Below are 24,583 nucleotides of genomic sequence, written 5' to 3'. Positions count from 1 at the left end.
CCGTAATTCACGCTCCCCTTGTTCGACATTCTGGGATTTTGGATTTTTTGTCCAGCACAAATTCTTTTTTTGTCCATTTGTTTTTTTTGTATTCAGTATTGTGGGGTAATTCCCAATTCAGAATTCGTCGGTCCATCGGGTGGTCCAGGTAGGAATCCAATGGCTCTAGGTTGCAGGATCAGGAGAAGGCGTTGACTGGTTGGCACTACCAGGCCAAGGGACGAGGCACTTATGAGATCAGGTATTCCAGCAAGGCTTCATGTGGACAGTTGCAGGAAAGGTCGCCAGGCCTCTTCAGAAGTCCTCCTCAGGTCTTCAGTCGGCTGCATAGCTACACAGGATACTTTGCTCCATTTCTGATCTGCAGGAATGGCTTCAGAACTCATTGTAATGGGGTATTTATAACGCACTTAATACCCACAGGTTTGTAAGCGCTGACCCGGGGATCGAACTTGTGTTGCTACACCTCATCTTGCATTCAAGACTAGCACGTTGCCCCTGAGCTATCCTCCCGAGACCATAGTAAAATCAGGCGAGTGATCAAACTCAGCCCTCCAATAGCAAGGATCGCTCCACTCACTTTCCCAGCAGTGGTCCAATCAGAAACCCCTGTGGGTTTCTTTCGTGCATTGTTGGGCAAAGTTTGTAAGCAGTACCCTCTGGGAACACTACAAACCGACTACAGGTATAGGAAACCCAACCTTTGGTATAAGCTTGTACTACACAGTTTTGGTAGCACGTTGAGCAGCCAGGCTTAACTCAAGAGGGGTCAATGTGAGCTGTAGGGGAGTTACATAGAGATTCACAGTGACAAGAATTCAAATAAATTATTTATCAAGAAACCTTGAGATAAGAGTTTGTCAGTTAGAATAAGCCTTCTTTAGAAGGGAGCAATATAATAGTAACAAATACACTTTAATACTGTACACACGTAGTTTCTAAATCAGTAAAGACCCTTTTGGGATGGCCCACAGACACAACCTACACCCTCAGGTGACTTCAATAACTAGGGTGTGGGGACATTAATATCTTACTGTTTGCATTTAGAGTACTGTTATAAGTTGGTAAAAGGAAAAGATTATTCTAAGAGACCACAAATACTCTTAAGCAGGATCCCCAGAACAGAGTCATTCAGTATAACAGGCTAGGCCAAAGTCAATGGGCAAAAGTCTTATATAGGATGAAGTACTTCTGGTAGGTAAGTAGAAAAGTTTTTGCACAATGTTTTAGAAGTCTTTGAAGAAACGAAGCATCAAATGTAGGGCCACAAGCCGTTAGACTTGTGAGTAGTAGAAGATGCAAGCAACTCTACAGCAAGAGGCAAGTTCTCTCAGACTTTGTACAGTACCTTTGAACTGAAGAAAAAAATTCAATAGATGACTTCTGTTCCTGTGCATCTCTGCAGAACTCATTGTTCCTGGGCCTCAGTCGTGGGGACAAGAGGGAGGACTTCTGGGGACTCCTGCAGTGCAATGGGACGGTCACAGCTAGCAACCGGCAATCTTCAAATCAGTGACTGTTCATAGTTTCAGCTCCTTGCGTCAACCACAAATAGCAACACTGTGGTTCCTGGCTGTCGAAATGGGCTTTCCTTGCTTCTGGGGTCCCACACTCTGTTTAGGGGGCTCAGGCTCGGTCAGTCCTGCTTCCCGGGAGACCGGAGGATCTTCTGCAGCTCTTGGCCAGCTTAAAAGCAATGCAAAAAATCTGGTGTTCCTCGACCTTGCTATACGGTTTCCAGCAGCAACTCTGGAAATTCAACCAGCTCCGAGAAGGATGTCCAGGTGGCTTACTTTGGAGTTGATTGGTCCCACCAACTCAAAAGGAGAAGTCGCCCTTGCAGGGGCTTCTCAGATGATACGAGTTTGGAGTTTCAGCACAGCCGCAGGGCTTCACTGGGCAAACCAACGGTCCAGGGGTTGCAGCAGGCGCCAGTTCTTCGGTTCCCTCGTCCAGTGGTCGACTCTGCCTTCCAAGCCAAAAGCCTCGCCTTTTATTCAGTTTTCTCCCATTCATTCCCGCCTAGCTGTCAGTCACCCAGCAGGGTGGCTGTCCTTGCCGGACAGTCAGCCGGCCAATCACCACAGAGAGCATTTGTGTCTCCTAGAAGACTAAACACAGGGATTTACAGGCACCTCCCTCACTTCCTGCCTACCCCAGACACCCTGGAGCCAGAGGCAGGCTTCACTCGTGAATCCTGCCAAAGGCAAAGCGAACAATGGGACCAAACCTGGTTTGGCGTGCAGAGTAAATCTCAAGAAGGACCTTTCCACAAAGAAAATGGCAAAAAAAGAAGACTGGGCCATTTTGACAAAAATGGCACCCTTGGGTGCTTTACTGCAGCTGCGAACACAGCCCGCGGTAAATGCACACAACGGTAGGTAAACCGAAACCACTGGCACCAGCCATTCAGTGAGGAAAGGGTAACAAAAATGTTATTGGTTTTATTTTTTGCATTTTTAAAGCGCTCACACAGCCCGCGGGCATCAGGAATTGTTTGCTTTAGTTGCATAGTTGTTTGTCTTCGTTGCGTATTTATAGCAAGCTTAAATACCCAGGAGGGTTCTAAGCACGGAACCGGGGATCGAACCTGTGTTGCTTTGTGGCGTCTTGCTTCCAAGGCAAGCACGTTGCCGTTGAGCTATCCTCCTGGACATGAGAAGATAGTATTGTAAGATAGTGTGCGGCTGGGTCTAGAAAATTACAACCTTAAGTAAAGTCAATTTCACTTTACTGCTCTGGGAAACAGTAGTTTATCCAAGAGAAGGTATTTAAACCTTTGGGAAATCTGAAAGACTTCCCTGTGCCACTGCACTGAAGGTGCAGTGTGACAATGTAAAAGAGGATGCCTATGGAGTTTGTCAGGCTGCATAACCAAAAGAAACACAAAGCTCAGAATTCACATTACAATAAGAGAGTGGGAAAAAGGGTCTCACTCTCTCCAGGTTAAAGAAAATCAAGTCCTCGAAATCCTGCAAAGTTGCTGGGGGTCTCTAAGGTGGAGGGAATTAGTACATTTCTGAGAATTCTCCCTAACATGCATGCACACCAGACTCACTGGGACCAGACAGTCCCAACCCACTTCCTGGGTCCACACAAAAATCACATGAACTGCGAAAGCAGAATCTTTACCGGGCAAATGCATGACCATATTAGGAATTTCCTAATCAGAGAAGGCAGGAAGAAGGCCAAACAAAGTGGCCAAAGACTAAGCAAAGAACTTGTTTCACGGCCATCCTTGGACACTAGCCACTGTTCGTAGCCAAGTGCGGCAAATGAGAATGTGGTGCATACTACACATATAGCAAAAATAGTAAAAAGGTATCTGCTGCCAGCAGCTTGTCTTTAGGAACATTTCAAAGTAACCAAAAACCCTATAGGTAAGAGTTTAGGGGGACACAAAAGTATCCCCCTTGAACTCATTTTAAGATGGTGTACAAAGTTAAAAAGTTACCAAAGAAGATAAAGTCGAGACAAAGGGAAAACATGGTTTCCCAGTACTAAAAGTCTGAAGGACTAGGCAATTTCCCCATAACAAATTAGCAAAAGGCCAGGCAAGTGAAGCCTTCAGCTTCACTTCTTGGTAAAAAGTCAGGGCCGGGTCAAAAACATAAGCAAAATGTTTGGGGGTTAGGGCGAATTCTAGGAAATGTGCTAATTCCCTTCTACCATAGAGACCCCTGGCTCTTTTTGGTGGCCTTTGGTATAGGCCTGTACTACACAAGTTGGTAGAGTGACTGAGCAGCCAGGCTCAACTCAAGAGGGGTCAATGTGAGCTGTAGGGATGCAAGAGAGTTTCAAGGTGACAAGTATTCAAATAACACATACTCAAAGTTTGATAAAATTATTTATTCGTTTAACTGTCAGTTTTAAAATAAGCCTTGTTTAGAAGGGGGCAATAAGCGTGTTACGGAGAATTCTCAAAAATGTGTTAATTCCGTTCTACCTTAGAGACCCAACTCTTTTGCTGGACGTTAGGACTTAGCTCATGTAAATTTAATGTGATATAAATTGTGTTCTTTTTGACTTTGGAGTCTGACAAACTCCATAGGCATCATCTTTACATTGTGTTACACAGCACCTTCAGTGCAGTGGCACAGGGAAGTCTTAGATTTCCACAAGGTTTAAATAACTTCTCTTGGTTAAACTACTGTTTCCAAGAGCAGTGACGTGAAATTGACTACTTACAAATTGTAACTTTCTAGACCCATACTTTATCTTACAATAAGGGTGCTGGTGGGGTTACTTAGTATCTATCCTCTTGGACCAGTTTCTCATGTAACATTTTTATGTTACCCTTTCTACAATTAATGGCTGGTGGCAGTGGTTTACTTTTTACTACGATTGTGTTTTTACCGCGGGCTGCATTCACAGCCTCGGTAAGGAGCCCATGTGTGCCCATTTTGTCAAAATGGCCCCGGTCGTCTTTTTGCCATTTTCTGTTGGAAAGGTCCTTCTTGGGATTTACTCTGCACGACAAACCGTTTTGTCTTTGGTGGGATTCATGAGTGAAGCCTGCCTCTGGCACCAGTATGTCTGGCAGGGGCAGGAAGTGAGGGAGGTGCCTGAAACTCCCTGCACTTAATCCCCTTGGTTACAGGGATGCACCCAAAAGGTGATTGACCGGCTGGCTGTCCTTGGAGGACAGCCACCCTGCTGGGTGACTGACAGCTAGGCTGGAATGAATGGGAGAAACCTGCATAAAAGGCGAGGCTTTTTGGCTTGGAAGGCAGAGTCGACCACTGGACGAAGGAATCCGAAGAAGAACTTGGAAGAGACGCCTGCTGCAGCTCCTGGACCATTGGTTTGCCCGGTGAAGCCCTGCTGCTGTGCTGAAGCTCCATATTCGCCTCGACTAGAGAAGCCCTGCAAGTGAGTTGGTGGGACCAATCACAAAGTAAGCCCTTCTGGACATCCTCTCAAAGCTGGTTGCATTTCTATTGGAGTTGCTGCTGGAACTGAGGAGCCAGGGAGAGGAACACCAGATTGTGTGTGTTGCTTTTAAGTCAGACCCGAGCGCTAGGAAGATCCTCCGGACTTCCCTGATGTAAGACTGACAAAGCATGAGCCACCTCAACAGAGCGCTGGACCCCAGTAGCGAGGAAAGTCTTAAGTGGTACCCGAGAACAGCAGTGTTGCGATTTGATGTAGACGCAAGGAGGTGAAACACAGAAGGACCACTGAATTGAAGTTTGCCCATTGCTGCCACTGACCGTCCCATTGCAGAGCAGGAGTCCCCAGACGTTCTCACTCTTTCCCCCACAACGGAGGCTCAGGAACAACAGGATCTGCAGAGCTGTACAGGAACATAATCCACCTGGAATCATTTCTTCTAACCAGAGGTACTGAAAAGTCTAAGAACTTACCTCTTGTTGCGTAGCCTTACTTGCTCTCAGTTGATAACCTTCTTGGTTATCTTGCAAAGTTGCTACAGCTTTGCCCCTCACAAGCCTCCTAGCTTGTGGCCCTTCAAGGTTTCTATTTTCTATAAACATTTCTACAAACCTTGTGCAAGACTGTTTACCTACCTGCAAAGAAGACCTCCAGTTCCCCCTTGACATTGTGCAATTAACATTGGCTGTCCTGGCTCCCCGAGAGACTCCCCTTTACCTCTGACATTGTGCTTTGGAAGGTGTTTAAAAGTACTGGGAGAGGAAGACGTCTGGTGGGGGCGTCTTATGTCGGGTGACAACACTATGGACAATCGCAGCAAAAATCTTAAAAGTAGCAATGGACCAGATTAGTAAAGTATAAGTAATACTGAGAACATTGATAAGAGAACTGTTCTTTTTCTCACACGTGCGAAAATCAAGTAGTTTCGCCTTATTTCTTGTAAAAGCCCAAGTTGGCTATAAGCAATGTAAATAAAAAAAATAAATTTAAAAAAAGTACTTGCCTGTGTTGGAGTTATTTGTTAAACTTTGTTTTATCCCTCGGTTCTATCCTTTTCACCAAACTCTGTATTGCTCTAAATATACCAGTGACAAATCAATGTCCACAGTGTACTAGCTATTAAAGTCACCTGAGGGTTTAGGAAATGTCTGTGTGCCATCAACAATGGGTGTCATCTGATTTACAGAACCTAAGAGTGTGTTTTGAAGTGTATTATAAGTGTTACATGTTTTGCTCCCTTTAAGAAGTCTTATACAACAGAAATAAATTAATTGTTTTATCAAGAAGCCTCGAGTATAAGTGTTTATTTGAAAACCATATTGTGAAACTCGGTCACAACATTCCTGCTGACATGCTGCTCGACCACACTACCAACCTGTGCAGTTCAGACTTCTACCAAAGGTTGGGTACCTATTGCCAGGAGGTCAAGGTTATTGTAGTGCACCCAAAAGGTACTGCATAGAATCTTGCCTAACAGTGTGTCACAATGTAAAAAGAGTATGCCTATGGAGTTCATCAGACTCCAAAACCAAAAGAAAGTGTTCAAATCAAAGAAAAATACATGAGTGGAAAAAATGTCACTCTCCAGGATTAAAACTCCTAAAGTCCAGCAAAAGAGCTTGCGGTCTTAAAGGTAGACGAGAATTAACACATTTCTGAGAATTCTCCCCAACATGCTGCAACCTTCTCGGGGCTTCAATACCCTGGTACCTCGAGCCTTTGTGCAGTGCATGGTTCTCTGAATCAAGCTGAAACTTTGGTGGCATCCTGCTGGACCTCCAGAGACTAGATTCCGGTCCTTCAAGTACCTTCACCAGATTAGCGACGTGAATACAATCAATGATATTCAGTCGTCTTCTTCTGGCTCCTGAAAAGGGCACCCAAAAACAGAGCCGCATCCAGCTGCGTACAAACTTCCCTGGAGCCTTCCCTGTTGATCCTTGCTGCAACATCCCTTCTTAAGGCCAGTCTTCCATCTTCATGACAAAGGAATCCATTGACTGGGTTTTTGGCTGCAAATCCTGAATACCCCCCTGCTGCAGCTCTTCTTCGGTAAGTACTGTGTTGGCTGGGGTATTTACCTACCTTAAGCCTTTGCGATTCCTGTGTAGCTTTGGGGTGTTTATTGTTATTGGGAGTCCTCTGATCCAGTTCACCCAGGCTCACTGATGAAATCCTCCTAGGGTGTCTTCTCAAAAGTCCCTGGACCCTTTCAACCTCCAAGTGTAATACTTACCTGTTTGAACAGTCTTCCTTATGAACTCTGACTTTTGCTACTTCTGTGCCTTCTAAAACTGCCTGTAGGATACCAGAGACCTAGTGACCCCCCCCCAATCCTCTTCTGCCACTGAGAATACTCATGCTCCAAGAATAAGGGAAAGAGTTCGAAGGATTGGGCCGGTTGCCTAGAAAAGAGAACAAGTGTTTAAAAGGAATAAGTTACTTACCTGTAACTGTTGTACTCCAGCATGGGTCTGGCATGGATTCACATGCTCATGAATATAAGAATACATAGCAGTACACACATGCACAACCACGGGATATGGCAAAGCTCAACTTTAAGCATTTCATCAACTCAACATTAAGCAACTCTTACCTCCTCACCAGGTCCACCTTCAGGCGAACAGGTTGCGCAGCACTGCCTGGCCGACCCTGGAATTCCGATCGATGCAGTAGAATCTCGTGAAGGTGTGCGTCGACCTCCACGTAGCAGCCCTGCAAATGTCCAGCAGGGGTACACCAGACAAGAACGCCGTGGTAGCAGCGATCGCTCTGGTCGAATGGGCTCTCGGACGGCCGGGCAACGGTCGGTTTGCCAACCGGTGACAGTGCATGATGCAGCCGGAGAGCCATCTGGAAATGGAAGCCTTCGAGAGGGCCTTCCCTTGGTTCACAGGTCCAAAGTTCACAAATACTTGTGATATCTTCCGAAGACTCTTTGTGCGGTTCACATAGAACTTCAGCGCTCTAGCTACAACCAGCGAGTGCAAAGTTCGCTCAGCTGGCAACGAAGGTGACGGGAAGAAAACCGGTAACACCAAGGCCTCGTTGAGATGGAAGTCCGACGGCACCTTGGGCATGAAGGAGGAGTGCATCCTCAGCACCACCCACGTCTCATGGAAAGTCAGGTATGGAGGTTTACAGGAGAGGGCCTGGATCTCTCCCACTCGTCGTGTGGAGGTGATGGCCACAAGAAAGGCTGTCTTCCACGACAGGAACTTCAATGGTGCAGAATGCAGCAGCTCGAATGGTGGCCCCATGAGCATGGTCAGCACCACGTTGAGCTCCCACGCCGGGGCCAGAGCCTTCACCGGCGGGAACGATAGGAACAATCCTTTCATGAACTTCTTCACCAGGAGGACCATAGCAACGAGCGTCCCGGAGTTCTGGTGTAGCGGGAGATAGCCGCCAGATGGATCTTGATGGAGGCATGTGCCAGCCCTGACTTGGCCAGCAACAATAGGTACGGCACTTGAGGGGCCGTAATCCGCAGAGGGTTAATCTTCTGTGCACGGCACCAGACGGAGAACCTCTTCCATTTGTGTCCATAGCACGAGAGTCGAGGACACCCTGGCCTTTGCAAGCACCTCCTTGCAGTCCGCCGGGATAGCGTAGCCTCCAAACTCTAGTGCTGCAGGAGCCAGGCCTGCAGGTTCAGCAACCCTGGGTCGTGGTGGAGGATGGCACCTCCTCTGGCGAGAAGGTCCGCATCCGTCGGCAGTTTGACTGGGGGGCAGGGGGTTTGGGGAGTGTGGGACGCTGACATGTCCACAAGGTCCGGGGAACCAGATCTGTCCCGGCCACGCCGGTGCGAGGAGGATCATCCTGCACGGGGACCGTCCGAGTTGATTGATGAGTCGCAACGGTGGGAACGCATAAATGGAACAGGCTGCCCCAGGGGAATGAAAAAGCATCGCCCATGCTCCCCGGTTGGGGAAACCTGCTGGCGAACCTCCGGCACTTGGCGCTCGTCGCGAATAGGTCGATCTGGGGATTGCCCCATGGTCGGAATAGGAGATCCACTTGATCCTGCCACAGTTGCCACTCGTGGCACGAGCGCAGCTCCCTGCTGAGTGAGTCAGCAATGGTGTTCTTTATTCCTGCCAGATGGAAGGATACCAGAAACATCACTTGGGTGACGGCCCAGTGCCACAGACCCTGGGCTTCCTTGGATAGGGCTGGGGATCTGGTGCCTCCCTGCTTCCGGATGCAGAACATCATGGTGGTGTTGTCGGTGAAGATCCTTACCACCTTGCCCTTGAGGGATGGAAGGAATGACCCGAGGGCCCAGAATACGGCTCGGAGCTCCAGGACATTGATGTGAAGTGACCTCTCCTCCGGGATCCAATGGCCTCTTGCGTGGAGTTCTCCAGTGTGCACTCCCCATCCCTCCAGGGAGGCGTCAGTCGTCACCGTCTCCTGATGTGCCGGGGTCTGGAAGTCCATGCCCGTCGCCAGATGCGCTTGGGAGCCCCACCACCAGATCGCTTGGCGGAAGGTCTCGTTGAGCGAGATCCTGTCTTCGAAGCTGCCCGCCGCTTGCGTCAACCGGGTGCCATGGAACTCTTGCAGTGGACGCATCCGCAGCCTGCACAGGCGCACAAGGTAGATGCACGAGGACATCATGCCGAGCAGTGACTTGATGGACCTCACCGTGGCCGCGTCCATGGTTGACAGCCGTTGCACCTTGTCCAGGATGGCCTTCGTCCTTTCCTCCGACGGAGAAGCCAATCGCGCCACTGTGTTGAGCCTGGCTCCCAGGAACAGAGCGACTTACGAGGATACTGTTATGTAGTGGCTGTCTGTGTAATGCTGTATTGCTGTGAGCCTGTGATGTCACATGGAATGTTACTGTGTGGATGGTGGAGTGTTTATCTGAAGGTTCCATACTGAGGCAGTTAGAGCTCCCCTGCCTGGGTGATGGGGCCAGTGCTGATATAGTCCATACTCTCATGTATTTATCCTTCCTGTAACTGTGTCCTTAAGTTCCTGTAATAAACCTAAGAAGTAACACAAGAAAGATCGGAAGTCACTTCATAACAATGGCGACGAGGATCTGCGCACAAGAAGAAGCTGAAGTTTGAAGGAGCCTGCTGCGGGGGGTGCAGGAGAGAGGAGGACAAAGCAGAGATCAGCATTGCCCCCACATGACAAGTAAGACCCATCACCCAGGGCTAATGGGGGGGTGGAGGAGGAAGAAAGCCCCATATCCTGAGGGATCAGCTGTCCACTAGCCAGAGGGAGAAGTGGATCAAGAGGGGCTGAAGAAAGAAGAAGGGCCATTGAAGGAAGCTCAGGTGGAGCTAAGCCCTTAAGGTGAAGAGGTCCCACTCTTCCTAGCATTCAGCAAAAGTGTCGTGGTAAAAGTGACAGTCCTGTCAAGCAACTGGGGGGGGGCAAGTGGACACTGCCTGTCTTAATGGGCCTCCTAATACCGGTAGTGGGAACAAGCAGTCGGAAGCCCACAACTCTGCAAAGTCCTGTTTTATTATAGGGAATAAGTCAGAAAAGGCCCTGTCACTCCGGCATGTTTATGGACGCTTTGCTGCATATTGCGCGCAGCGCACATTGTGTAGAAGTTGAAAGAGTGCGTGAACACGGCCACCAGCCTCTCACCGTGTATAAGCGGCCGTTGGGAACGGAGAGCTCTGTCGAGCCCCGGCCTCTGTTCAGCAATGATGACGTCATTGAGGGCCTTTGAGTATTGGCGATCAGCTGGAACGTAACTTTGGCGTTCGTACAGAGAACGTTGCTAAATTGAATTGGAGCATCTGTTGGTGCACATCCCAGCACAGTCAGCTGACGTTCTGAGGAAAGCACCTGCCGTACGACGCTGCGTGAAGAGGAAACGTATCTTGATACACCGCTGTGGTCTGTGGGAGTTGATAACGCGCGACAAATCATACGTGGTATCTCTTCACTGCGGGGGAATCTGGAGTGCGATGGTGGCTGTAGCTGCAAGGATCACAGCTTAAGGCTCAAGGCTTGCGGCAGATAATGGATGCAGGCATTTTGGTGCGATCGGGTTACGAACAAGTTGTGGAGCGAGGGAGGTGGCGTCGTCTGCGATCGTTTGTCATAAGAAGCGACCGTTCTAAAATCAGGAAGTATGACACGCAATGCCGTTAAAGAGCAAAGAACAGAGATTTGTATGGAAATCAAGTGGTCTTGTGAAGGAGCATCAAAGGATGACGCAGACCTCTGTAATTCCGGTAAGGAAAGGAGATTCGGAACTTTGAAATTGGCCATTCACAAGGAAGATATGAAGCGGCACAGTTGAAGTTGTGTAGCGCACAGTACAAAAAGAAGAAGCAAATACACTGTATCCTTTACCGTTAAGTCAAGTTGTGAGTGGTATTGTGAGCCAGTTATAATGTGTTTGAGGATTTCCAGGTTAAGGGTGTGGATCACCCATAGACTTTTAGTAAAGTTAATAATGTTTATTAAGTCAACATGCAGATCGAAGTAGGCCCTAAAGAAGAGGTGAAGTCTGAGTTTGGGTTGTATCAAATGGAGTTGCATGTGGAAGAGTGGGCTAGTATAACCTTTCTTTGAGGATTTTCAGGCATGTTATTTGCTATACAGCAATATGGACTTATAGGTTTGTTGGGTTCCTACTTAGGGTCATAAGATGGCCATGGACTTGTAGGACTACACAAGTCAGATTAGGGTCATAACCTGGCCATGGACTTTTAGGACAAAGTTGTTGAAATGTATGTTGTTCTACAGTTATAAGTTTCATTTACATTATACTACAGTCACAACAATGCATTTAATAGCTAGATAATGCAAAGTGGTTTGTGCCTGAGTTAAGATTGACTGCGTAATGGATGCACAAAGAAAGGCATGAAGGTAATAGGAGGCAGGTTGTCACTCAGAGGTAGCGTCTATGGTGTGAGTGACGCTGTAGTTATATCATGAGGTAGTGCCTCTCTTGTGTAATGTGTCACGATTGGTATTAACTAGAGGTAGCGCCTCTGGTATGTTGGGTCACGAGTGAGAGAGGTAGCGCCTCTGGTGAGTGTGGCTCAATTTGTATTTCAGGGAGGTAGCGCCTCCGGATATTGTGGCGAAATAAGTGCTGAAGTGAGGTAGCGCCTCTAATGTGTGTGTCACGATTGGTATGAAGATGAGGTAGCGCCTCCGGCTTGAGTGACATGGTAGTAGTAGTTAGAGGTAGCGCCTCTGGTATGTGGGTCACGAGTGAGAGAGGTAGCGCCTCTGGTGAGTGTGGCTCAATTGGTATTAGAGGGAGGTAGCGCCTCCCGTTAATGTAGCAAAATAAGTTCGGAAGTGAGGTAGCGCCTCTGATGTGCGTGTCACCAGGGTGTTTGAAGGAGGTAGCGCCTCCGGTGCGTATGCGAAGAATTGTATTGAAGAGAGGTAGCGCCTCTGGTGAGCATGGACCCTAGTGTACGCGAGGGAAGTAGCGCCTCCAGCGTGTGGAACATTCTGTTGTGCGACAGGTAGCGCCTCTGCCAGTATGGAGTAGGGCTAGAAACTTAGTAGATTAGTGTCGCGTTGGATTGTTTCCACAGATATCTAAAGAAGGTAGCGCCTTCGGTTTTTTTTTTTGCGATATTATTCCTATATTTTGCTGTGCCAAAGACTGCGTTTTCTCCAGACAGTCTGTTTGGCATAGTACTCTGGTAATGTTTTTTTAGGTCATCAGTAGTCAAATGCCTGGTACGCAGATGGACTTGGGATGTCTGGCCAGTGTCTCATGGTGATCTGTGGTATTTGGTCGTTTTGACTAATCTGGTTACACCTGATAGGCTGCGTCTATTTGGAACTCTATTGTTTTGCCTCTGTGTGTGGGTGTGTTTGGTAAGGAAAGGAGATGTGTTGTGTAATGACCTTCTGTGTGTGTGTCTGGTAAGGAAAGGAGATGTGTTGTGTAGTGACCTTCTGTGTGTGTGTCTGGTAAGGAAAGGAGATGTGTTGTGTAGTGACCTTCTGCGTGTGTGTCTGGTAAGGAAAGGAGATGTGTTATGTAGTGGCTGTCTGTGTAATGCTGTATTGCTGTGAGCCTGTGATGTCACATGGAATGTTACTGTGTGGATGGTGGAGTGTTTATCTGAAGGTTCCATACTGAGGCAGTTAGAGCTCCCCTGCCTGGGTGATGGGGCCAGTGCTGATATAGTCCATACTCTCATGTATTGATCCTTCCTGTAACTGTGTCCTTAAGTTCCTGTAATAAACCTAAGAAGTAACAAGAAAGATCGGAAGTCACTTCATAAAAGATACCAAGTGAGATTTCGTGAAATTTATCCAGAAACCCAGATCCGCGAGCAGTTGGATGGTCTTCGCTGTGTGCACGGCGGCGAGTTCTCTTGTCTTTGCTCAGATGAGCCAATCGTCCAGGTAGGGGTAGACTTGGAACCCCTGCAGGCGCAGCCGCGCCGCCACTGGTGCTAGGCACTTGGTGAACACCCTGGGCGCTGACTTCAATCCGAAGGGAAGGGCCTTGACCGATAGTGTCGCCCTTGGACCACGAATCACAGGAACCTTCGATGCCCTTTTAGAATGGGGATGTGAAAGTGGGCATCCGCCAAGTCCAGCGACGATAGGAAGTCGCCTTCCTCCAGCTTTCCCAGCACGTGCTGGAGGGTGACCATCCAGAACTTCTGGGATTTGATGTACTTGTTTAGACGGCGAAGGTCCAGAATGGGCCGCCCTCCACCAGTCTTCTTCCTTACGAGGAAGTATCACGGGTATACTCGGAGCCCCGGAGCCTCTTTGGGGCGAGTTCGATGGCTCCCTTTTTTTTTGTCGCTCGTACCTCCAGTAGAAATTGAGGGACGTGGTTTTCCTACCTGGCCACAGGTGGAATACAGGGACACTTCCTTAGAAATTCCAGAGTGTGCCCGCGGGCCAGGGCATCCAGCACCCAATGGTCGGTGGAGATGGACTCCCACACGCTGATGAATTTTGCCAGCAGGCCTCCCACCGGGGTGCTAAGGTGGGGGGACCCAACACTACAGCCGGTTCAGTCCTGCTTGGCCGCGGTCTTGCCTCCTTGGCGACGAGATCCTCCTGTCTCGCCGCATCCTCTGTAGGCCTCCTGCGACGAGGAGCGGGCCGCCTGGCGGTACGAGGAGCCGCCGCCGAATCCTTTGGAGGCTCCTTGCTTGCCTCTGGTGTTCCGAAAGGACGGCCGGCCCTGTTGAAGAGCGCCCAAGGCCTGAGCCGTCTGTGTCTGCCTTGATGGCCTGCAGTGACTCGTCCACTGTCTTGCCGAACAGGTTGTTCCCGTCGAAGGTCATGTCCAGAACCCTGGTCTGGACATCCGGGCAGAAATCGGTCACCTTGAACCAGCCGCACCAACAAAGGCAAACACTGTTGCCCATCTGGCGAAAACCGGTAGCAATGTCCGTGGCCACCGTGATGGTGTGGTCCAAGACCACCTTGCCTTTCTGTAGGATCTCCAGGGCCTCAACCCTCTGGTCTTCCGGGTGGAAGTCCAGCAGGGGAGCGATCTTAAACCACAGCTCCCTGTCATAGCGTACCACAATCACAAGGGCGTTGGCCGATTTAATCGTCGTCGCCGACATGCCCCGCCATCCCATGGCATCCAGTTTCTTCCCCTTGCCGTCTGGCAGGGAAGTCGAAGTTGAAGCCGTCGTCCCCGCCGCTTTCTTCTTGGCCGCCGCAGAGACAACTGAATCCGGGGACGGCTGAGCCCTAAGGCACATGGGGGCGGAGTCCGGGACCGGTACTACTTCTCATACCTGTCTCTCTTAGCAGGAGCCGTGGACAGGTTCTTCAGGAGCGTCAGCCCCTCGTCCCAGATGTCGTCCAGTAATGGAACTGAAAGGACCGTCTTCCTCTTGGTCTCACGCCATTGGTAGAGGAACCCTTCCTTCTGCTCTTCGGGCAGAACTGGAAAAGCTCGGATACCCTGGCGATTATGGCGTGGAAAGAGCCAATTTTGTCGGGTGGGGAGGCCCGAGGGGGTGGTGAAGGAAGTTAGTCTCCGTTCCAGTCTCCGTTCCAGTCTCCCTCAGACCAGGGGAAGGAGATGAAGGCTGAGAAGGCCGCGAGGGCTGGAAGGGAGGGAGGGAGGGGTGTATTCTCCTCTGCTTGCTTGGTGGACTTTCCGATGGTCCAGGCTCTGCTGGATCATCCGTCGGGGGTAAGGGTAACCGTGTCCTTCTCGCCAGAGACAAGGCCTGAATCGCCATCAAGATCGCCCCCGAGTTGTCTTGTGGCATAGGCACCAGCTGCGATGGGAGCAACGGTTGGGGAGCAGGCTCAGTCCCCTCCACAGCTCTCGGTTCCTCGTCGGCACCGCCGTCGCTTTCTTTGTCCGCCTTGTCGGATCCCTCCCATATGACCGGGCCTCCTTGAACTTGTTGTTCGGGATCTTTGCAACACCTGCCAGCTCCTCTTCAGAGGCTGAATCTGTGTCCGTAATGGCCACCGGGCCCCACCCCCCTTTTTCTGCCTGGGGTTTCACGGGGGTCTCATCGATGGGCTGAAAAGAGGATTCCCTCTGTGGTGGCAGGGAAACTCTAGGCCTCTGAGGTCACCGTCACTGGGGTGGCCTCCGCAGGCTTCGCCAGGGCCACCACGACTCCCTCGATTGAGGCATTAACCGGATGAATCCGGGCCTTTACGACCTTGGGCGCGCCCAAGGCCTTCACAGAGGGTGTGGGGGGGGTCACCGCCTCGCTCCCCCTCAGTTGTCTCCGCCGGGATCCACCGGGACTTCCCCCGAAGCTTTCCCGGGTTCTCAGACTTTCTCTTCCCTGAGCCAGAGCGTTGGCTCATGGTTGATGGCATTGGTGATAATGCGCCCTGCCTGGCAGCTGCAGAGCCCGACCGATCGGCACTCCCGGTGCCCGCAGTGCTTTGCCTTCTGTTGGGCCCCCTTCGCCGGGGCGGCCTCAAAGGTCTTAGAAGACCGCTCGGACTTCTTCTCAACTGCTGCTGGGCTCTTCCCTTCCAGCCAGTTGGTGAGGCGGATACGATGATCCTTCTTAGTCCGTTCGGATATGTTCTTGCAAAATGCACAGTCCTTTTCCACGTGCGTTTTGTGTTCGTGAACGCAGTAGAGGCATTGAGAATGCTCATCCTCCTTGAAAACTTTCTGTAATCCGCATCCAGGGCAGCTCCTGAACAGCTTGGATCCGGGTGTCGTGTTTTCTTTGTCCTGGGCCATGTCCACGCGGGGTAGGCCTCAAAAGGTCTTCCGGAATCCTCTAAGAAGTGAAACTCTATGAAAATTTCGCCCTTGAGGGGCGTAGAAAAATTCCAAAACGGGTCCCCCTTGAATGGAAGTAGAAACGGTGGAGCTTGAGACTCGATTGACCGAACAAATGAGGCTAAACACTGAAATTTCGCAAAAAGCAGTAAAAGCTCGAGAGTTATAGCACGAGGATTTACAACACTTGAACGTGCGGTAAAAATATGAAGATGGCTGCCAGAGAAGGGGGTTAGGTAGAGGGCAGTCATTGGCTGGGGGCAGTATGACCCAGAGACCAGTGATTGGTTATTAGGAGAAAGACAGTTCAGAAACAAAACAAACTGATTTTCTTTACCGAGGATTCCCAGCCTGACAACGGGGAATATTCATGAGCATGTGAATCCATGCCAGACCCCATGCTGGAGAAATGTACTAACTTGTAAATGAGTTAGTTGGTAACTGTAACTTAGAGAGAGCAGTTACAAAAGTTCTTACCTCGAATGTGCGTTGTGCAATTCTGAAAAGTGTATGTAAGGATATTTTACTGACCCGTGAATTGGTTGCGCCTCTTCCCAAAAGTAATGCTGTTGGCTTCACTTCACTATTTCTTCCAGAATATTAGTGTGTACGTTCACCAACTAGGTCTTGCTACCCATGACTTGCTGTATAGCCTGTCTAAACCAAGTCTGCCTTGGGTTTTACCTACCTGGAATAACAGTCATCCTTAAAGTGTAACATTGGGTTTTGCTTTCCCTGGTCTGTTTTATACAGATTCTAAAACAGTCTTAGGTGTATATCTACATTTAAGTTTCTGATGGCTCCTTTAAATATTAATTGGTTTTACTTACTTGGTCTGCCTTGGGCCATCCTAAAATAAGTTAGAAAGTTATTGCTTACCTAAGTCTGCGTCCCATTGACCTGAAAAGCAACTAATAGTATATTACAACATTATGTTTTACCTGCCTAGAATAGCTGTGTGCCATTCTTAAAAAGTTTTAGGTGCAATCCTAAATTAGTGCTAAGAGTTCTTGCTTAACTTAGTCTGTTCCACTGAGCCGAAAAGCAACTAATTATATAGTATACCAAGAGGCTTACTCACCTAGTATAACTGTTATGCTGAAGATGGTTATATGTTTCTACTGTTCCTTGAATGAGAGTTCCACTATTCAGAAATGTATACTTGCAAGGTTGGTTTACTAAGTGATTTCTTAACGGAGTGACACTGCACAACTGCTAGGGTCTACTACCTTTGTATTACTGAAAGTAATCAGAAAGTAACTTATGGTTTTACTGCCCATGAATAGGTGTGTCCTATAGTAAATGTGCTTGATAAGGTCTGACTTGCCTAGAAATACTATTCGTTTTCCGAACAAGGTTTATGCTTTGGTCTGTGTACTTTCAAGCATTGTGTTGGGTTTTTACAGTTCTCAGACCAAGTACTTATCCCCCAACCCCTCATCTAGTCCTAACTCATATTTATAATACATTTTTATTTTTATTAGAATACTGCTGGTCAGTGTTTCTGTTGAACCTTTTGTATAGTACAAGTTCTCTGCACCTTCCTACAGACCGCTCTCCATCCTAAAAATAGGATTCACGAAAGGCCATCCTAGGGAATTACAAGCCAACTATATCCATAGCTTTCACCATCACTACAGCCTGATATCCATCTATATATTCCCTAGCACTGATGGAGGCAATGTCCTAAACTCTATATTTAGTTCTGATGGTGGCATGGATATTTCAACCCAGAACCAAGTGCCCAGCCTCCCCTAAAAAATGCTGCAGGGGGATGGTCCCGTCACCGAGGACCAACCCACTTACAAGAGATTCTAATGGGCCACAAAACCAGGCACAGGTCCTGTGTGTTGGAAAAGGATACCAGGCAAGTACCATTTTTTTCTGCACATCTGCCACCATTGGAACGCTCGCCAGCTCCACCTCAGAACAAGTAATCGAGGGTCTTCCATCGGAATGCAAATGCAACCTCATTCTAAACGAATTGGCAGAAATACAGAAGCTGCTTATGTTGATCTTAGAAGACAGTAGGGGAAGTGGCGCTATGGGGGAGCGCATCAACTTCGCTTGGAGGACCCAAGAGTTCCCCAGCCAGCACCCGAGAGGCCATATTCTACCCAGACAACGGACCCAATCTTGACCGTCACTGCTAGCACCAGCATTTCCCAGCCGGAGAAGGGACCTTTGATGCAAACTGACCCCAGCACTCAAGCTGAAATTCCTACCACGGCAGGATAAGGCTGCTCAAACTCTACCATAGGCTGTGCAGGATAACCGGGGCAGAGAATCACCGTCTGGGGTGACAATCAAGGTGGAGGGTTATATAGAGCCCAAATTGGCCCCTAACAATATCAGCTGCAGAGTCCTAAGACATTGACGAGGCCAAGTCAAAGAGAGTGAAAATATGAGGGACTTGCAAGGGGAATGGGGGGGGGGCAGCAAACGGGGGGGAGCAGATCTTGTATAATGTCCCTAAAAGTCCCCGTGGCCAGTAGGAGTTGAGGGACTCGGTAATTAGCAAATGTATTTACTTGCTTTGAATGGTATGCGGATGCAGTTCCCTAATCCGTGACAATATCATAAGCTGCATAAGAACTCATCACAATGGGGGGTGTTCCTCTGACTATTTGCATTATATTGAGGGATCAAAAAGCGGCCAATGGAGTATTGGGAATAGCTATGAGACGATTATTACCACGTAGCACAATTGCAATCAGTGCCTTCCCCCAAACCAATAAAGACCCACTCCCCCAGTGGAACCAGTTGCCAGTACCCTTTGCTCTCCAGAGCCAATGTTGTACCATTAGGGAAAAGATTGGGGGGCGGGGAGTGAACGGAAGTGGGGTGGCAGCCCACTTGAGGTATGGTCCACTGATTCCAGGTGATTGTAGCTATTGTTTCCCTACAGTACAAACGTTTGAATGGTAAATTGAGCTACTGGAATTATTTGTGTTATGTATATGTTTTACTTCAGTGCAAATAAAGTTAATACTGCTGCTGCAATCGTTTGTTACATTAGGTTTTACCTACATTGAACAACATCGTGCCATTAGTGTAACATTGGGTTTTGCTTTACCTGGTCTGCTTTATTCAGATTCTAAAACAGTCTTAGGTTTATACATACCTTTAAATTGCTGGTAGCTCCTTTAAAAAAAAGTTAAATAGGTCTTAATTCCCTTGATTAGCTGCTGCTCATCTAAACTTGTAACCCCGAGTTGTGCCTCTCTGAAATTGCCTATAGCTTTTTCAGAATAGTCAGGGTCCATTACTCACCTTGAAATATCGTGCGTCTTTCTTAAATTGCAATTGGGTTTTACTTTCCTTGAATTCCTTAGTATATTCAGACATAGTTATGGAATTTTAATCATTGAGTAGTTTAAGGCTCCTCCAGAAAGTGTAAGAGTTGACTTACTAACTCTGTATAATGTCGCAAGGAATATACTTTTTTGGGGAATTCTTTTTATTAGCATTTCACATCAAACAGCGCCATACAACAACAATTAAGCACAGTGCAATAACTAATAACACACCTGCTCACTACATTGGTGGGTTTCATATCTCCTCTTCCTCAGACATTTCATACTTCACAGCTATAGCACACCGAAAGTTCCCAGTGTCCCCCGGTTTTTTGAGAGTCAGGCATCTGTATTTTGGTATTGGCCCTGGTTGCGACACCCAACATCTTCCCCTCCTGTATTAACATATCAATGTCAGTTATTAATTTTTCCCCTGTGGCGAGGCAGGTGTTCGCTTGTCGTACCTGGGGGAAGGGCATAAATTAGTGCACATACGGGCCCTAGATGTTCCTGGGTATTGAATGGGCGAACGCCACCGCACCCAGTTCTGTCTCCAGTTAATTGCAATAAAAACTATCAGCCGCCATTGTTTTATCTTTGGTGATTGAGACCCACCCCAGACCACCCATCTCTTCGCTAGTATCAGCATCAGTCCAGCCAATCTCCTTGTCCCTCTCGGGGCCCGGGCAGTGTATCCCAGCAACGCCATCAGTGGGTCAGGGTCTATAGCTTCTCCCACCACCTCAGTTAACACTGAATACCTTCTCCCAAAATATCAGAACCCTTGGGCAGTTCCACGCTAGGAGGTGAAAGTCAGTCGGGGCATTGCTGCATCTCACGCAGCTCTCAGATTTGTCTGGGTAGAACCTGTGTAGTGTGGCGGGTGTGTTGTAGTATTGGTGTGAATATTTGAAGTGAATCAGTTAACATTTGAGTTTATAACTACTCTCCTCGTCTCACTGCAGCATAGTTCCATATTTCATCAGCTATCTCGCTGCCTAGCGAGCTCTCCCATTTTTTCCTGAGATGAGCACTCCCCCCTCCCCCACCCTAGCTGCCATGCAAGTCTTATATAATGTAGATATCACCCCTCTCAAACGGGCCTTCCCAAGCAAACGATGCACTCGATTCTGGTGTTCCTGTCCCCTGGCACTTGATTCCAGCAGCAACAAAGAAGTACAGCCAGCAGGGAGAGGGATTCCAGTCAACTTCTTGGGGGTCAGTTGGTCCCACCAACCCAAGAGAAGACGGCAGTTCTGGGCTTCTCTAGTCGATGCGAAAATTGGAGCATCAGCACTGCAGCAGGGCTTCAACGAGGCAAACCAACGGTCCAGGAGGGTGCAGCAAGCTTCCCTTCGTCTCTTCAGTTCCTTCGTCTAGTGGTCGACTGCCTTCCTTGCAAAAGACCTCGGCTATTATGCAGGTTTCTCCCATTCATTCGCAGCCAGTCACTCACACAGGGTGTGTTAGGGAGAATTCTCAAAAAATTTGCTAATGCCCTCCACCTTAGAGACCCCCAGCAACTTTGCTGGATTTTGAGGACTTTTTTTACCTGAGAGAGACCCTTTTTTCCCCACTCTGTATTTTAATGTGATTTTATACACAGTTTCTTTTTGGTTATGGAGTCTAACCAACTCCATAGGCATCATCTTTTACAATTTTGTCACATAGCACCTTCAGTGCAGTGCCACAGGGAAGTCTTCCAGATTTCCCCACGTTTAAATATCTTCTCTGGGATCAATTACGGTTTCCCAGAGCAGTAAAGTGAAATTGACTTTACTTAGCATTGTACTTGCTAGACCCAGCACACCCCATCTTACAATAGAGTGCTGCCGGGGTTACTTAGTATCCCCTGTGTCTAAATGCTCATGTAACATTTTTTATGTTACCCTTTCCTCAATTGACGGGCTGGTGGCAGTGGTTTCGTTTTGAACTACCTTGGTTTGCATTTAATGCATCCGTTCGCGGCTCTGGTAAAGTAACCGTGGGAGCCATCTTTTTCAAAAATGGTGCCCAGTCTTTTTTCGCCAGGTCTTTGTGGAAAGGTCCTTCTAGAGTTGCTCTGCGCACCAAACCTGTTTTGGTCTCTTTGTTCATTTCGCCTTTGGCAGGGTTTCTGGAGTAAAACCCGCCTCTGGCTCCAGAGTGTCTGGGGTAGGCAGGAAGTGAGGGAGGTGCCCGAAACTCCCTGTTTCTAGGCTACTATGAGACCCAAATGCACTCTGTGGTGATTGGCTGGCTGGCTGTCCGGCAAGGACAGCCACCCTGCTGGGTGAGTGACAGCTACGCTGGAATGAATGGGAGAGAACTGAATAAAAGGAGAGTCTCTTGGCTTGGAAGACAGTCAACCACTGGACGAAGGAACAGAAGAAGAGCTTGAAGAGGACGCCTGCTGCAACTCCTGGACAGTTGGTTTGCTGGTGAAGCCCTGCTGCAGGTCCGAATAGCCAAGTTCGCATCGACAGACAAGCCCTTCAAGGACTACTTCTCCCTTTGAGTTGGTGGGACCAATCAACTCCCAAGTAAGTGACCTGGACACCCATCTCGGAGCTGGTCGAATTTCCTCAGAGTTGCTGCAGGAAACCTTATAGCATGGGAGAGGGACACCAGATTGTGTGTGTTACTTTTAAGCTGGCCTAACTCTTTTGAAAGATCCTCCGGACTCACACGAAGCAGGACTGACCAAGCCTGAGCCCCCTCAGCTGAGTGTGGGACCCCAGAAGCAAGGACAGTCCACCTTGACAGCCAGAAACCGTGCTTATTGCTATTTGCTGTACCATAAGGAGCTGAAACAGCCACTGAAAGTAAAGTTTGCCGGTTGCCAGTGCGAGTGCAGTGCAGGAGTGCCCCCCTCCCCCCGACGTCCTCCCTCTTGTTCCCACGGCTGAAGCCTAGGAACAGCGAGATCTGAGCTGCACAGGAACAGAAGTCCTCCACTGCATCTTTTCTTCTTTACCAAGGTACTGTAGAAGAAATCTAAGAGAATTTACCTCTTACTGTAGAAGTGCTCGTCACTTCCACAAGTCTAATCAGCTTGTGGCCCTACATTTGATTCTTCTTTTCATCAAAGACTCCTAGGAACTTGTGCAAAGACTTTTCCATTACTTACCAGAAGTGCTTTATCCTATCCAAAACTTTTGCCCATTGACTTTGGCTTAGTCTATTGAATTGAAGGACTACTAGTGAACTCTGAAAGTAGCTGCACTGCTTAGGAATATTTGTGGTCTCTTGTGTTCTAATAACCTTTGCCTTTTACCAACTTTTAAAGAGTATTCTGAATTCCAAAAGTAAGGTATTAATGTCCCCAGCACCCTTGTTACTGAAGTCACCTGTGGGTGTAGGTTGTGTGTGGGCCATCCCAAAAGGGCCTTGTCTGATTCAGAAACTCAAAATGTACAGTACTGAAGTATATTTGTGTGTTAATATTCTACTGCTCCCTTCTGAAGAAGGCTTTATAACTGACTGAAATTATTAATTGTTTAGGCAAGAAACCAGTGTAAGAGTTTATTTGAATACCTGTAATTGTGAATCTTTGTGCAACTCCACTACAGCTCACATTTCCCCTCTTGAGAAAAGCCTGGCTGCTCAACACGCTACCAAAACTGTGTAGTACAAGCTTATAAGAAAGGTTAGGTTGCCTATACCTGTATTCCTAGTTGTTTGTAGTTTTCCCAGAGGGTTCTGCATTCAAACTTTGCATAACAGGGCGCATTCCTGTAAGGAGACTAAGCACAGGGAGATTTGCGAACCTCCCTCGCTTCCTGTCCTGCCAGACACGCTGGAGCCAGAGGCCACTTCACCCGTGAACCCTGCCAAAGACAAAACAAAGGGACCAAACCTGGTTTGGTGAGCACAGTAAATCTCAAGAAGGATCTTACAATCAAGAAATGGTGAAAAAAAAGAAATTAAAAAAAAGACGGGGCCATTTTGTCAAAATTCCCACGCATGGGTGCAATACTGCAGCTAGGTTTCAGCCTGCGATAAAAACGCATAATGGTAGGAAAATTCAACCACTGCCACCAGCCATTAAATGTAGTAAGGGTGACAAAAAAAATCTTACATGAGGTAGACAAAGGGGATACTAAGTAACCCCAGGACTCCACATAAGATGGTGTGTGCTGGGTTTACAAAGAAAATACTAAAGTAAATGTCACTTTACTACTATTGGAAACAGTAATTTATCCAAGAGAAGTTATTTAAACCTTAGCAGAAATACAAAGGACTTCTCTGTGTCACTGCACTGAAGGTGCTGTGTGTCACAATACAAAATGATGATTCCTATGCAGTTTGTCAGACTCCAAAACCAAAAGAAACAGACCAAATCAGATGAAAACACCTGAGAGTGAGAAAAAGGTCTCACTCACTCAAGGATGAAAATTTAAAGTTCAGCAAAAGAGCTGGGGGTCTCTAAGGTAGAAGGCAATTAGCACAGAAATGAGAATTCCCCTAACCTCCCCCCATGCCTGGTCAAAGGCACTCTAGACAGAATGTGTGAACAAAATAGGACCCTCTACAACCAGCAAATGGAGGGCTCCTCTGCAGAAACAGGAGTGCCACAACAAGAAAAATAAAGGTAGGTGAGCAAGGTTTGCGTGATAAGCAAGAGAGTCCAGTCTACATGAAGAAAAGGACTGACAGATGAAGCTGGGGTTTGCTGGGTGGGGGGCATCGTGCATTTGCCCTCTCCACTTGAGCTTTTTGCCATGCAAAAATCACTGGTCTCATCCCTGTTGAGGCAAACATCCCTCAAGTATGGCGGGGACAGGACGCAGAGTATTAACCTCCACAATAGGCATCAACTTTGGGTGGGGCGCTAGAAAATATGTTGCCACATTTTTTTTTTAGATTAACAAATTCTAGAAAAATGTAAGTCCCAATAGGCCATCACATTATGATCAATGTCAAAATATAGCTGTGGGCTACACTAAATTTGCACAGATTTAGCAAAGCTAGCATGAATTAGTTGATTTGGCTTTATTAAGGCCACCCTATACTCTATATAATACTTTAATATAGCAAATACTGCACAGGCCACAGTGTGACATTAATTTCTTTCTTCATTGTTTACGTGCATCATTTGTTTTAAAAAAGGAACTCTCGTATAATTTGCAGGTGATCCTATAGTATGCTGCATGGAAGGCTGCAAAGATTGCCATCAATTACTAGTGTGCATGCACTTCTAATGGAG

At 47.9% G+C, this 24,583-nt stretch overlaps 1 protein-coding gene across 1 annotated transcript in view; it reads right to left on the bottom strand.

Moving 5' to 3' along the window:
- Positions 1–24,583, bottom strand: part of FAM193B (family with sequence similarity 193 member B) — a 734,659-nt gene that overhangs the window by 113,418 nt on the left and 596,658 nt on the right. The window lies entirely within an intron of this gene.

The sequence above is a fragment of the Ambystoma mexicanum genome, chromosome 3p (assembly GCF_040938575.1).
Source record: "Ambystoma mexicanum isolate Mex_15411 chromosome 3p, UKY_AmexF1_1, whole genome shotgun sequence".
NCBI lineage: Eukaryota > Metazoa > Chordata > Amphibia > Caudata > Ambystomatidae > Ambystoma > Ambystoma mexicanum.
Note: the sequence above shows the minus strand (reverse complement) of the source record. Positions and strands in the feature narration are given on the sequence as shown.